Source organism: Stenella coeruleoalba (assembly GCF_951394435.1).
Source record: "Stenella coeruleoalba genome assembly, chromosome: 5".
Lineage (NCBI taxonomy): Eukaryota > Metazoa > Chordata > Mammalia > Artiodactyla > Delphinidae > Stenella > Stenella coeruleoalba.
In genome coordinates, this window is record NC_137150.1 from 36417615 (window position 1) to 36431597 (window position 13983).

Consider the following 13983-nt stretch of genomic DNA (forward strand, 5'->3'; position numbering starts at 1 on the left):
TAACGCGGGTGCACCGTGCGGCCGGGGCGGGGCGTCGCGCAAGCTCCGGCTCTGTGAGCACTTGCGGCGGCCTGGAAAGCGTGGGTCTCGGTCATTGGGCTCCTGCGGCCACGTGATGGATTCAGCTAGGTCGGACCCCACCGCCTAAGGTTAACACGGTTCAACCTTTGAAGCCCGGGCGACACTGTGAGGGCTCGTCACTAGGCTTGGGTGGGTAATACCCAAGCTCCAGGCTGGGAATTTTGTGATGCTCCTGCTTTCGTGGGCCGGGCAGAAACAGAGAGGAGGGGGATTGAAGTTTACGGAATTTCCTTATCAGCCGGCAGGGGCGCTTTGTGCCCCCAAAAGGGTAAAAAAGGCCTGGCTAAAAGGTGAAGCGCGTCCCTTACAAAGTGCCTACTTATTCATGGAATGAATGAAACTGCTCAAGAGGCGCTAGGTTTCGTTGTAGTCCGTTTTTCCAAAGTGGTGGAAAAAGTGTAGGGGAACTGGTGTCTGGGTAACAAGCTAGTTACATTGGGTAGATTGGAATGATAAGACTCATTACATCCCTCTATCTTTGAGCTATTGTAAAAGATCTTGTAAGAGCCAAATATTAAAATTTTGTTTCATGTTAACAGGTGTGAGTTATTGAAATGATCCTACAGAGAACTTAACCTTGAGTAACTAGTATCGTAATTTGTAATGTATAGAAAATACGTTACCTATACAAGTTACATATATACATATATCTGTATATATGGTGCTTTCCATTGGGTAATTAAATACTAAAAACAAAAACTTAAAAACTATAATGAAAGTTAGGGCGTTCCCTGGCGGTCCAGTGGTTACGCTAGGGCCCTTTCACTGCGGTGGCCCAGGTTCAACCCCCGCAGTGCGGCCAAAAAAAAAAAAAACCCCCAAAACAAAAACTGTAATTAAAGTTAAACCTCACACCATTTAAAAGGTAAAACATGTTATAGCTGGCCTCTTACAAATATAAATGCAAATGTTGAAATAACTGTTCATCTCAAAATTATTCGGAAAAAAAGATTAGCTTCCTGAAGATGGACCTTAAAATTTGAATACAATATTGTATCTTGATCAATAACTCCAGAACTTGAATAGAGAGTTCTTGCATTTTATACATGAAAGTGCCATCAAGCCTCACATTCAGTCATGAATTACCCATACTGGTTAAGGATACCACCTACATTGGTAGTTCAATAAGAAAGAAAGAAAAGAAGTAGGAAGGGAAAGCAAGATCATTTTAGGCTTCTATTTTCTTGAACTCCCATAGCCAATTAATTGGTCACCTGTCAAACTTCTTGAAATATATCCTCATGACCCATTTTATGAAGAGTTTCCTGGCTATTCCTATTCTCTAGGAAAATGTGGTTATTCTGAACTCTTTGTTATCACTTTACTTTAAAGCTTGCATTTATAATTTTTTTTCCTGACTTCTTTCTCTAAACTCATTTATGTCAGGGCCTATGTTGTCTTCATGTTTGATTTTATAGTGGCCAATACAGTGCTGACACATGGTAGGTATCCAGTAAATATTTGTCAAGTGAATTGTGTCATAAGGTATCAGAGGCTGATGGCCTCTTTCAGAAATCGGCAGTATGACCAAGTATAAATTTCTTCATGTTTATTTTCAGTTTCCACGTCTATCAATTGGGAATGTGCTGTATTATTTACCTTCAGCAAAGAGATGTTGAATGATTAACAAAGAGTCATTTAAAACAAAAATGAAGTGCTGGAGAAATGATAATGAATTATATTAGATTATGGAACTTGGAAAAAAAATTTGAATACAAAAAATTACACACTTATTAAATGTAACCTAGAGCTTACACAGGAAACCAAACTATACAAATAGCACATTTCTGAAAACTAACATTATGCAATGTTTCAGGAAAGTTTTTGCAGGGATGGTAGTTCTTAAGTTCCATTTGTGGGCATCAAAGGTCTGTTCACTTGCTGAGAATTTTTTTAAATACATATGCATAGTAAGTGACAAGTAAATACTTGCTGAATGATGAATTATGTAATAGAAAGTTTAATACTAAGCTATGTAAGTGAAAATTATTTGTATTTCAAGACTAATTTTATAACGTATTACAAATTCCCATTCATATTGTCAGCATCCATTTAGATTTAAATATTGCAAAATAGCCTTTTGTGTGTGTGTGCTTTTTTATTTTGCCTGTAAGATCTTGGTATAGTCATGATTAAATTCTATTCAATTTTTATATGGTTAGAGAATTTCTTCAACTATTTTTTAAGATAGGGTGTGTACGTAAATTGAATCTTTGCTTGTCCAAAAATTGTAGTTGTTGACTTCCAACTTCTACTATTACTGATAAGAAAGAAATATTCATCTTATTTTGTTTCTTTTGTAAATAGCTTGTTCTTTCTGTCTGATGCTTTAAGATTTTTTTCTTAATTTCTAGATGTGTCTTTTAAAAAATAAATTTTAATCCTTCCTGGTTATATTCATTATGTATTGCTGAGTAACATATTATTTCAAAACTTAGCACTTTAAAAGAGCAAACATTTTATCTTACAGTTGTTGGTTAGAATTCAGAAATGGCTTAGCTGAGTGGTTCTGCCTTGGTATCTCTCATGAGGTTGCAGTGAGATATCAGCTGGGGCTTCAGTCATCTGAACGCTTGACTGGGGCCAGAGAATCCACTTCCAAGATGGCACACTCACATGGCTGTTGGAAGGAGGCCTCAGTTCCTTGCCATGTGAGTCTCCCTGTAGAGCTGATTAGGTAGTTTTCCAACATGGCAGTTGGCTTCCTCCAGAGCAGGTGATCTAAGAGAAAGAGCAAGGAAGAAGTTACAATGCTTTTATGACACAGTCTCAAAAGTCACATACTGTCACTTTATTTATTCTTTAAAATCTCCACCATATTCCTTTCATCAGAAGCAAGTCACTAAGTCCAGCCTACACTCAAGGGAAGGAGAATAAAGCTCTACCTCTTGAAGGGAGGAGTATCAAAGGATTTGTAAACATAGTTTAATAGTATCACACTGGGTATCAGTGAATCATTTCAATCTGAAGATAAAAATTTTTTTCCAGTTCAGCAAAGTTTTCTTCTATTATTAAAAAAATTACATGTAATAATTTACTTGTAGATTTTTAAGGGTTTTTAAAATTGAGACATTTTCAGGAAGGAAAGGTGCAATTTTGGCTTAACTCAGATGTAGGTGCCAATGGAAGGACTTTGCTATATTATAAATCATTTGAATTACAATCTGCTATTGTATTTGTCATCTAACCCCTAAATCCATAGGTTACTATTAGAGTTAATACTAGCTATAGTTATAAATATAGTTATATATCAATTTATAACTATAGTTATATTATTATTGTTAATATTACTAACCCCAACACACCTACTCTGTATCTCTGATACTGATATTACTACTGTTACTGATGTTTCCTAGAGCCTCAAAGAAACTCCAGGGATGTCAAGGATAAAAAAAAAAACATAGACTACTGAAATATGCTATAGTCCAATTATTTTCTTAGATATTCAGATGCTACAACAAAATATATTGAAGTCCATCAGACCAAGTAAATTTATATAGTAATTGGTACTTGTGGATTACTATAAATAAAAAAAATTGTATCTCCTTAGTGTAAACCCTCAGGACTATTCTTGTGTATTCAGATGGGCTTCATGTACTTACTCTATCAACTGTGACCTGTAGTTTGGACAGGTAATCCTGCATTTCCAAGTATTCAAAACAAACCTCTTAGTAACATTGTTTTTTAAAGCCCAGTTAACTTATCAGGAGGAGTTCAGGACATAGGTGTCTACACTGACTACAAGTTTCTAATCTAAAACAAGTGACCATACTGACCATGATACCAAAAAACCCCCCAAAAACAAGAAATTCAACAACTAATATAAATCTGATGTCTAAAATCATCCAGAATAATACAATTGTCCTTGACTATTTTCAGGCTAGCCAAGAGAGCCATACAATAGCTAATATATCTTGTACCCATCAAAAAAAAAAAAGATGAAATGATTAGTCATTTTTTTAAAAGGCTGTTTGGTTAACTAAGGTTGATCAAACTGATCCTTGATATTTAGTCTCCTGATTAGGTACAGGCTACCTAAAAAATTAAATACAAAATAGTTTCCAAATGTCTCATGATATAAAATTGTCCTCATTATGCCATTCTCCACAATCTGCCAGAGGTTTAAATGTTACTACATGGCTATCCAGAGCTGACATTCAACTAATAATGCTGCATCAAAAAGAGCCAAATCCCTCTTGGTCAATTCCTCTCATTTAAGAGCAGAATTTTGACCAAAAACACTTTGAGGGTGAGGATAGTCAAGAAATTCTGATGTAGGATATGGTGCAATCTTGGTGTAATTAAGGTGTAGGTAGCAATGTAATACAATGCCAGATACTACACATAGTAAGCCAGCTGGTCATACATAATGTATACTTCACATTGAGTATCTAAACTCTTGACGTTTCTTAGAGGATCCAACCCTAACCCTAAAAACATATTATCTTCCCTGAACTTGATACGGCAGTTTTAAAAACATAGCTTCCAAATTCTTTGCCACTTCTCCCTTTGAGAGGTAGAGTCTATGTCCCTTTCCTTGAATCTAGGCTCTGTGGCCAATCGAATACAGCTTGGGTGATGCTGGAATAATTTCCAGGCTCAAGTCTTAAGAAACTGGTAGTTTTCACTTCCTGTCTCTTGAGATAATCACTCTTAGAACTGAGTTCCATGCCCATACTTATGATACTGATGACCATTTAGGTTCTTTCTGGTTTGATGGTTTGTTTTCCCAATACTCTCCCAAATACATACATAAAATGTAAAATTTATATCAATATTATAAATGTGTATAAAAATAAAACACATATATATTTTAGAAGTGAAATTTCTGGGTCGAAATATATATTTAAAATGTAATATATTACCAAATAGTCCTCCAAAAAGTTTTGTACTAATGTATACTGTTTAGCTGTGATTAATTGGATTTGCTTGCCCCCATCTACCCTTCGTATTTCAAACTTGTCAGTCTACACCAGTATGAAAGCACAAATATGTGATGTTATTTTAATTGTAATCTATTAATGATAAAAGCATATGTGCATGTTTATGATATCAATTTTTAAAAATTTTAGTTCTTCCTTCCTCTGACTTGAGGCTGAAGCTCTCAAAAACAAAAAAAGTTACTTATAACATATTATTATATGATTGTTGTTCACTATTGCCAACAAAAAAAAATGTCACTCACCATCTGGTTCTACAAGAATGAAGTTCACTAGCCACTGTAGTCACTAACCTTTAACACACCCTGAAAGGAATTCAGGGTGGAGATCAGAAATGAGGCACTCTATGCTCTGGGAAAACTGGCAGAACAGGCCTTCTCATAGTGAAATATTTTCAGGAGAAAATTTTATGAACCAAATTTCTTGCACCTTCACTTACCTAGAAAAGCACTAAAATCATTAACGGAGACATCTGCTCCTTGTGACTAGCAGCAATCTTCTACTGAGATGTGTGCTTGATTGCATATACCTCTTTGCCAAAATCACACATGTACTGACCTCCCCACCTTACCTCTTCTGAGTGCTTCCTCAGAACTCTCTGAAGGGTTGTCTCCCGGGCTATAGTCTATAGTCTTCAGTAACTCCCCAAATATAACTGAACTCAGAGCTCTCACATTGTGCTTTGTTTTTCCTTTCAGTTGACACCATCAATCCATTTTTGTTCCTTTGCTGGTATCCTGTTTTTCCATTTGGAAGCTTGTGGAGTTTTCTTTTTTTTTTCAGAGTTCAGAATTTTCACCAGAATGTGTGAAGGTATGTGCATGTATGTTTTTCTGTTAATCTTATTCAACATTTATTAGGCCTTTTTGAAGAAAGTTCCAAATCTTTCATGAATTAAGGGAAATTTTCTTTTATAATATATTTGATTTTTCCTTTTTTTCTTTACTCTTCATTAACTCCTCCTGGAAATCCTAGTAAACTTTTAGTTTGTTTACTGGACTTATCTCTTTAGTCTTCTCTTACAACTTTCCCTTTTCTGTTTTGCTTTATGTTATTATAAACTTCCAAACTAGGTCTGTCCAAAACAAATTGGAATTGTATAGTTAAAATTTGTGCATTTTGCCAGGGGTTAGGGAGAGGGAGGAATGAGAAAGGGGAGCACAGATAATGTTTAGCGAAGTGAAAATACTCTGTATGACACCATAGTGTTAGTTATATGTCATTATGTATTTGTCCAAACCCACAGAATGTATGACATCAATGTAAACTATGAACTTTGGGTGATAATGATATGTCAGTGTAAGTTCATCAGCTATCACAAATGTACCACTCTGTGATGTTGATGATGGGGGAGGCTGTGCATGTGTGGGAACAAGGGGCATATGGGAAATCTCTGTACGTTCTGCTCAATTTTGCTGAGATAAAATAAGCCTATTTTTTTAAAAACCTGTGCATTTCAAAATAATGTAAATTTATCTCATGAGAAAAATGACTGTAAAAAACTATTTGCATGAGGGTTGGAAGTGATGAAGGTTTGATGAATTAAGAATGGCAGATTATCAACAACTATTGACGTTTGGTGATATTGGAGTTCATTATACCATTCTGTTTATTTCATACATGTTCAAAATTCTATGTAATGAAAAGTAAGAAGAAAAACAAAACAAAACAAAAGTTGGTTAACAGCCTTAGTAGTTCTGCTATTTGGTCTGTTTCAGAAAACAAAAACAAAAGCAGAGAGAGAGAGAATTTAACTGGAAGGATATTGATGGCTTCCCAGAATCAGTGGAAGGCTGGGAGACCTAGCTTAGCAAAAACACAGAAACCAATGCAGCTTAAGGCTTGACAGCAGGAGTTATAGCTATGGATTTATAGGAAAATTTTGAAAAAAACTGCTCCAGGCCTGTGATCTCTGAGCTTCCAGCGTTTCCTGGGCTCTATTACAAAAATTAATACCACCATCTAGTGGCCTCTTCCTAAACCTGTGTGTAGTTGCAGATTTCTTGACTGCTTTTCCAGTTCACTATCATTCATATGCTAGTGGACTGGAATCTTCTATATATTCCTCAGAATTTTTTAATTGCTTTTTTCTTGGGGGGGTAAGGGGGATCAGGTTTACTGAGGTATAATTTATGTACAGTAAAACTTTAGTGTACAGTTCTATGAGTTTGGATAAATATAAACCATTTTCACAAATAGTTGTGTAACCACCACCATAATCAAGATATGGAATAGTTTCATCACTGCAAAAAATTCTTCTGTGCTCATTTGAAGCCAGCCTCTCCATCCAGCCCACAGTCCCTGGAAACCCCTGATATGTTTTTTTCTCCCTATAGTTTTATCTTTTCCAAAATGTCAAATAAATGGAATCGTACAATATGTAGCCTTTGAGTCTGGCCTCCTTCAGTCCACATAATGCATTGGGATTCATCCATGTTGCCGCCTGTATTGATAGTTCCTCCCTGAGTACCCCCCACCCCCCATTGTTTTTGGCTGAGTAGCCTTTCATTGTATGGATGTACCAACGTGTGTTTATCCATTCACCAGTTCAAGAACATTTGGACTATTTTCAGTTTTTGGAGATTATGAATAAAGTCACTATAAACACTTGCATATAGGTTTTTGTGTAAATAAAAGTTTCATTTCTCTTGGGCGCTTACCTAGGATAGGATTGCTGAGTTGTATGGTATGTGTATATTTAACTTTATAAGAAACTGCCAAAGTATTTTCTAAAGTAGTTGTGCCATTTTGCACTCTTGCCAGAAACATTTTTCTCTGCTTATGACCTTCTACCTGTTTTTCCAATATTGCCACATTTTACTTAAAATTTTTTTCTTCTCTCATTTTATGGGATTTCAGACGGCTGGGAAAATGATACCAAAATATTTAAAATAGCATATCATGTTTAGTAACTATTTGTACTGCCTAATTTGTGAATTTTGTCTCTACCTTTCTCAATTGGGGTCTTGGTAATTTTTGTTTTTATTTATTATAATGTGCTACATATACTTTAGAGATTAACATACCTGTTCTTCTGCTGTTAAAGTTTCCCTATCTCTTGTCATGTTCCAATGTACATGGTTTTAAAAATTAGGACAGAGTATATAATGCTTTACTAAATCATTGGGTACCCACAATGTGCTAGGCAGTGGAATATAGTCTGAAAATAACTAACATTTTGTACAGTGTTTTATCATTTACAGAGTGCTTTCATATATATTATTTAATGCTATATAAGGAAATTAAAAGAGAAGAAACACAATTGAAACAGGAGGGAAGGGGGCAGGGTACAACATTTAAAAGAATGACATAGCCATTGAGGATACAATATAAATTGATTAGAACCAACTAGGTCCAAGATGGCAGAAGATTCGCCTTCCAGTGGACCTTGAGCCTCATTATATGCTCATTGTAATGCATTAGCACATGCTAAATGACACACCCACCAGCGCCATGACAGTTCTGAGGCTGACCATAAAAGGCTAAAAGGCAGGCGGTGGCCCAAATCCAGGAAACCCCTGCCCCTACTCCAAAATAGTTGTAATAATCCGGCCACTCATTAGCCTATGAAATTACCCAGCCCATAAAAACTAACCACCCCATATTTCGGGTAAAAACTAACCACCCCATATTTCGGGGCCTCTCGCCTTCTGAGATGGCCCACATTCTGTCTCTGGAGTGTTTTACTTCCAGGGCCGCTGTTGCTTTTTGAGATGAGAGCATTCTGTCTATGGAATGTGTATCTCTCTAAATAAATCCCTTCTTACTCATTACTTTGTCTCTCGCCGAATTCCTTCTGTGCTGAGACATAAAGAACCTGAGCTTTATGAAGTCCTGAGAGACCAGGTGTGTGATCTCAATTAAAAGACAGTGGGTTCAAGTCCCAATCTGGGTTTTGGCTGGGTTCGAGTCCCGTTTGAGTTGTACGATTTCACAATCACCCACAACCAAACATTCTTTTCATGTATATATTGTGGACAATTAAAGGGTACAGAGAAATGTCAAAATGAACCATAGAAGGACAGTCAAAAGATGTGTTGAATTGGCTAAGGAATGAAGAAAGTTGGAGAATGAGGTAACAAATGTGTGAGTGGGAGGCTGGCAAGTGGGAGGCTGGCAGTGGGAGGCTGGCAAGTGGGAGGCTGGCAAGAAAGGAAGGCCATTCAAAGAGTTTTGGGTAAACATTCCCTTGGGTATCTTTACAATATACTTTCACATTTTTAAATAGTCTTTTGAAATGCTGCTTACCTATCTTTTCCAACAAGTTTTTCCCAGAGAAGGAATTTTACTTTGGGCAACTAACACTGCCACTAGGGAAAGAAATCTTAGGTAAAATGGGGGTAGGTTTGAAAAGGCAGACTTTGTGAAGTTTCCCCTTTCAGGAAAAGCATCTACTCTTGTAACAGTCCCTAAGTAAATTTGGGCCACGCCGCTTTTTTTTAAGCCTCAGATTTGTGGTGTCTTGGTTGAATTGAGGCTCTGAATGTAGAGCTTATTACCAGGAAGATGCAGAAGTTTAAACACATCAAGCTATTGGTTACAAATTGAGCCCAAAATATATGCGAAACTGAGTCCCCTTAAAACTGAGCTCCCCTGCCAAATTTATGATTAACCTCTCTACCCAAAACTTGATTCCCTTTCTTGTCCCACTCCTGTCCCTCTCAGGATTGAGAAGTATCAAAGAAAAGGGGGGATTGAAACTGAGCAGGACCATGCAGGGCCCTCGCACGAAGGCCCCTCCTGTCCCCAGTTCTTTTTTGAAAAAAAGAAAAGGCTTTGGCCTCCTAGGCCTTCCCTGAGTTCCAAAGAGCAGACTCAAGCAATTAAAAGGAAGTGAAGGAAACAAAGGAAAAGCAGTTAAGAAACAATAGTTTAGTGATAAAACAGAGTCCCAGTTCCTTCTCAAGGGCTATACATAACAATCTGACACATTGTGGGCCTCTCACTGCTGTGGCCTCTTCCGGTGCGGACGCGCAGGCTCAGCGGCCATGGCTCACGGGCCCAGCCGCTCCGCGGCATGTGGGATCCTCCCGGACCGGGGTACGAATCCGTGTCCCCTGCATCTGCAGGCGGACTCTCAACCACTGCGCCACCAGGGAAGCCCTGACACATATTTTGAGTTGTTTTTCAGGAACTAAGACCACCACCGAGGCAAAGGATGGTGGTTACCTTCTGAGCACAAGCACTAGGCCCCAGACTGGTTGGAACCACAAGGTTGGTGACTGAGATTCCTGAAACACCACCCTGTTACTTCACCACCAACCAATCAGAGGAAAGGCAGGTACCCTGCAGTCCTCATCCCAAATGTTGCCTTTAATAACCCTATCCTGGGGCTTCTCTGGTAGCACAGTGGTTGAGAGTCTGCCTGCCAATGCAGGGGACACGGGTTCGAGCCCTGGTCTGGGAAGATCCCATGTGCTGCGGAGCAACTGGGCCCTTGAGCCACAACTGCTGAGCCTGCGCGTCTGGAGCTTGGGCTCCGCGACAGTGAGAGGCCCGCGCACCGCGATGAAGGGTGGCCCCTGCTCGCCGCAACTAGAGAAAGCCTACATACAGAAATGAAGACCCAACACACCCAAAAATAAATAAATAAATAAAAATTTAAAAAAAAAAATAACCCTATCCTGAAAGCCATAGGGAAGTTCAGGGTTTTTGAGCATGAGCTGCCCGTTTTCCTCACATGGCACCTACAATAAACACTGTACTTTCCTTCACTACAACCTGGTGTCAGTAAATTGCCCTTACTGTGCGGCAGGTGAGTGGACCCAAGTTCAGTTCAGTAACATATGTACTTGTATAAGTATTATGATTCCTATTGCCAGAATACTAAATTCATGGACATTATGTAAAAAGTGATTTTGACATATGAAAACAGCTTAAAGTCCTAAATTTAAAAATTCCATGTAGGGACTTCCCTGGTTGTCCAGTGGGTAGGACTCTGTGCTCCCAATGCAGGGGGTCCAGATTCAATCCCTGGTCAGGGAACTAGATCCCGCATGCATGCCACAACTAAAAGTTCTCATTCCACAACTAAGGAGTCCGCATGCCACAACTAAGAAGTCTGCATGCTGCAACAAAGATCCCACGTGCTGCAACTAAGACCCAGCGCAGCCAAAATAAATAAATAAATATTTTAAAATTCCATGTAAAGTGTTATCATTACTTATACAAGAACAGAAAACATACTACATTTCAAAACCTGAAGAGCTTCATTTTCTTCACCCTCACTGTGAGCTATTTTATGAGTTACCATGTTTCATGCTTATATTTTCAGTTTTTAATATATGAACATGCCAATAGCAGCATTATCCACAATAGCCAAGATGTGGAAGCAACCCAAATGCCCATAGACAGTTAAAATGGATAAACGTATGTATATATATTTCATATAAAATAGAATTTTATTCAGTATTAAAAAGGAAGGCAATCCTTTCACATGTTACAACCTGGTTGAAACTTGAGCACATTATGCTAAGTGAAATAAACCAGTCACAAAAAGACAAATACTGTATGATTTGAGGTATTTAAAGTAGTCACATTCATAGAAACAGAAAATGGAATGGTGGTTATCAGAGGCTGAGTGGAGGAGGAAATGGGATGTGTTTTTTGCAGAATGAAAAAGTTACGGAGGTTTGTTGCACAACAATGTTAATATACGTAGCACTATTGAACTGTACACTTACAAATGGTTAAGATGGTAAATTTTATGTTGTGTATTTTTTTTACCACAATTAAATATATAAACACCCAGTGAATTTGTGCCATGAATTTTGTTAAGGATAACCAATTCAAAAAAATTCATCAAAATCATGGCACTGCAAACAGATGAAAGAAACAGTGGTTAACAGGGCCATTACTCTGCTTTAAAATGTGCCCAGTAATTCATGTGGCTTTAAAGATTGTTTGGCAATGTATATTTTGAATATTTAATAAACAATAAAAGGCTAGAGCCAGTCGGCCTGGTTTGAATCTCAGTTCTGTGGTTTACTGTCTATATAACCTTAAGTTAGTCTCTCTCTCTTGTCTTCTCAATCATAAAAGGGCAATGAGAAGATAATGTACCCATCTCATAGGACTGTTATGAGGATTAAATGAGTTGACATATGTAAGGAATTTAGAATAGGGCCTTGGCATATAAAGTGCTATGTAAGATTTACTACTACTACTACTGTTAAGCGTTTTCTTCATCACCAGTTTTAGAAATTTGTCAAAGGCAAGACACCAAAAATTGCATTCCTCCCTTTCCTAGAAATGACGAAGGGACAGGATTTGGCTGACTCAGTTCTCACCAGGATGTCAGTTTGGCTCTAAGAGAAGGTGACCAAAATTTGAAAGAACAGTTGAGACAGAGGGCATAGCAGAGATAATCAATAAAAATATAATTATGATAATAACATTCAATGATCTGCTTTAATAAAATGTGACATTCAAAAATATGATTGTATCATGTATGGGTGGTTATTTCATTACACAATCATCTGTTGCTTTATGAAAAGATTAATCATATGATTTTTAAACAATTAGCTTTTATGGTGTGTCTTATTTTTATTTATTATTTCAAACTTATAACAAAGTTGCAATAAAGAGCTCCCATAAACCCTTCTCTTAGAGCATTCAAGGTTTGCCAACTGACCCAATAGTACCCTTTATAGCAAAAGTTTCAATCTAGGTGCATGTATTTCTCTCAGCTTCAATCTAGAACAGTTCCATATACTGACCTTCATTTTTTTAAGATTACTGTAGCTGATTGTATTTTCCAAGCATTGCACCACATTTGCAGTTCCACATGCTCTTCCAGAATCCTCTCCTTGAATCTGGACAGGCCTTGTGACTTATTCCATGAATAGAATGCAGAGAAGTAAACGGTGACTTCAAGGCTAGACAGAAAAGGCTGCACAGCTTCTACCTGGTTCTCACTAGTTCTTTCTCTGTCTTGCTCTTGTGTGTATGTCTCTCTCACACACTCACACTCCCTGGAAGTCCTGAGCTGACCCATAGGAAATCCAGTTACTGTGAAGCTGTGGTAATGGAGAGACCACATAGAGACAGAGATGCCAGATGGGCTGCAGCTGTTCCAGCTCTCAGTTGTTGAGTCTCCCTGTTCAGGTGTTAAGAGATGTGAGTGGGAAAGCCTTCACATGATTCTAGCTCCCAGCCTTCGAGCCACTCTAGCTGAGGTCTAGTGGAGCTGTGCTCTGCACTGTATTAGCTGACACATTAGGGCAAAGAACAGCTGCTCCTGCTGAACCTGTCCAAATTGTAGTAAAATGAATAATGCTGTTTTAAACCACTAGATTCAGGGGTGTTTGTTGCAAAGCAAGAGATAACTGGAAAAATTACAGACCTGTTATTTTTTTAAACGTGCCTCCATTTGGGTTGGCTTGATGTTTACTCAACCTTAGGTTATACATTTTAGGCAAGCAGTACTGAAGTAATACTATGGTTGCCTCATTGCATTCATCAGGTGACACATGTTGATGATTTCTTCCTAACTTCGACCACTTGAGTAACGAGGTATCCTCAAGTTTTTCCACTGTAAAGTTACTATTTTCCTTGTCTAATTATTATTTTGTCGGGAGATACTTTGAGACAATGTAAATAAAACCTGTTCTTGATCCTACTTTCATCCACGAATTTTACCATCCATTGATCAGTTTCTTGTCTGAATTTATTATTTGTGTGATGGTTGCCAAATGATGACTTTCCTTTTTTTAAAATTAATTTTTATTTTATATTGGGGTATAGTTGATTTACAATGTTGTGTTAGTTTCAGGTGTACAGCAAAGTGATTCAGTTGTACATATACATATATCCATTCTTTCTCAGATTCTTTTCCCATATAGGTTATTACAGAACATTGAGTAGAGTTACCTGTGCTACAGTAGGTCCTTGTTGATTATCTATCTTACATAGTGTGTACAAATGATGATTTTCTAACTCAATTATTCCTTTGAACTTTATT

The 13983-nt window shown here is 37.6% G+C and overlaps 1 protein-coding gene across 2 annotated transcripts in view; it reads left to right on the forward strand.

Annotated features, from left to right (window-relative positions):
• The first annotated feature begins 36 nt into the window (after window positions 1-36).
• The window catches only part of GMPS (guanine monophosphate synthase), a 120182-nt gene continuing 106235 nt past the window's right edge, over window positions 37-13983 (forward strand). Inside the window, exons 1-2 of one of the 2 annotated variants that reach the window (XM_079921276.1) lie at window positions 37-149; window positions 5720-5834. The gene's annotated coding sequence lies outside the window, so the exon portion shown is untranslated. Of the gene's footprint in view, window positions 211-5719; window positions 5835-13983 lie in introns of both variants that reach the window. The other variant, XM_079921275.1, reaches the window with a different exon arrangement.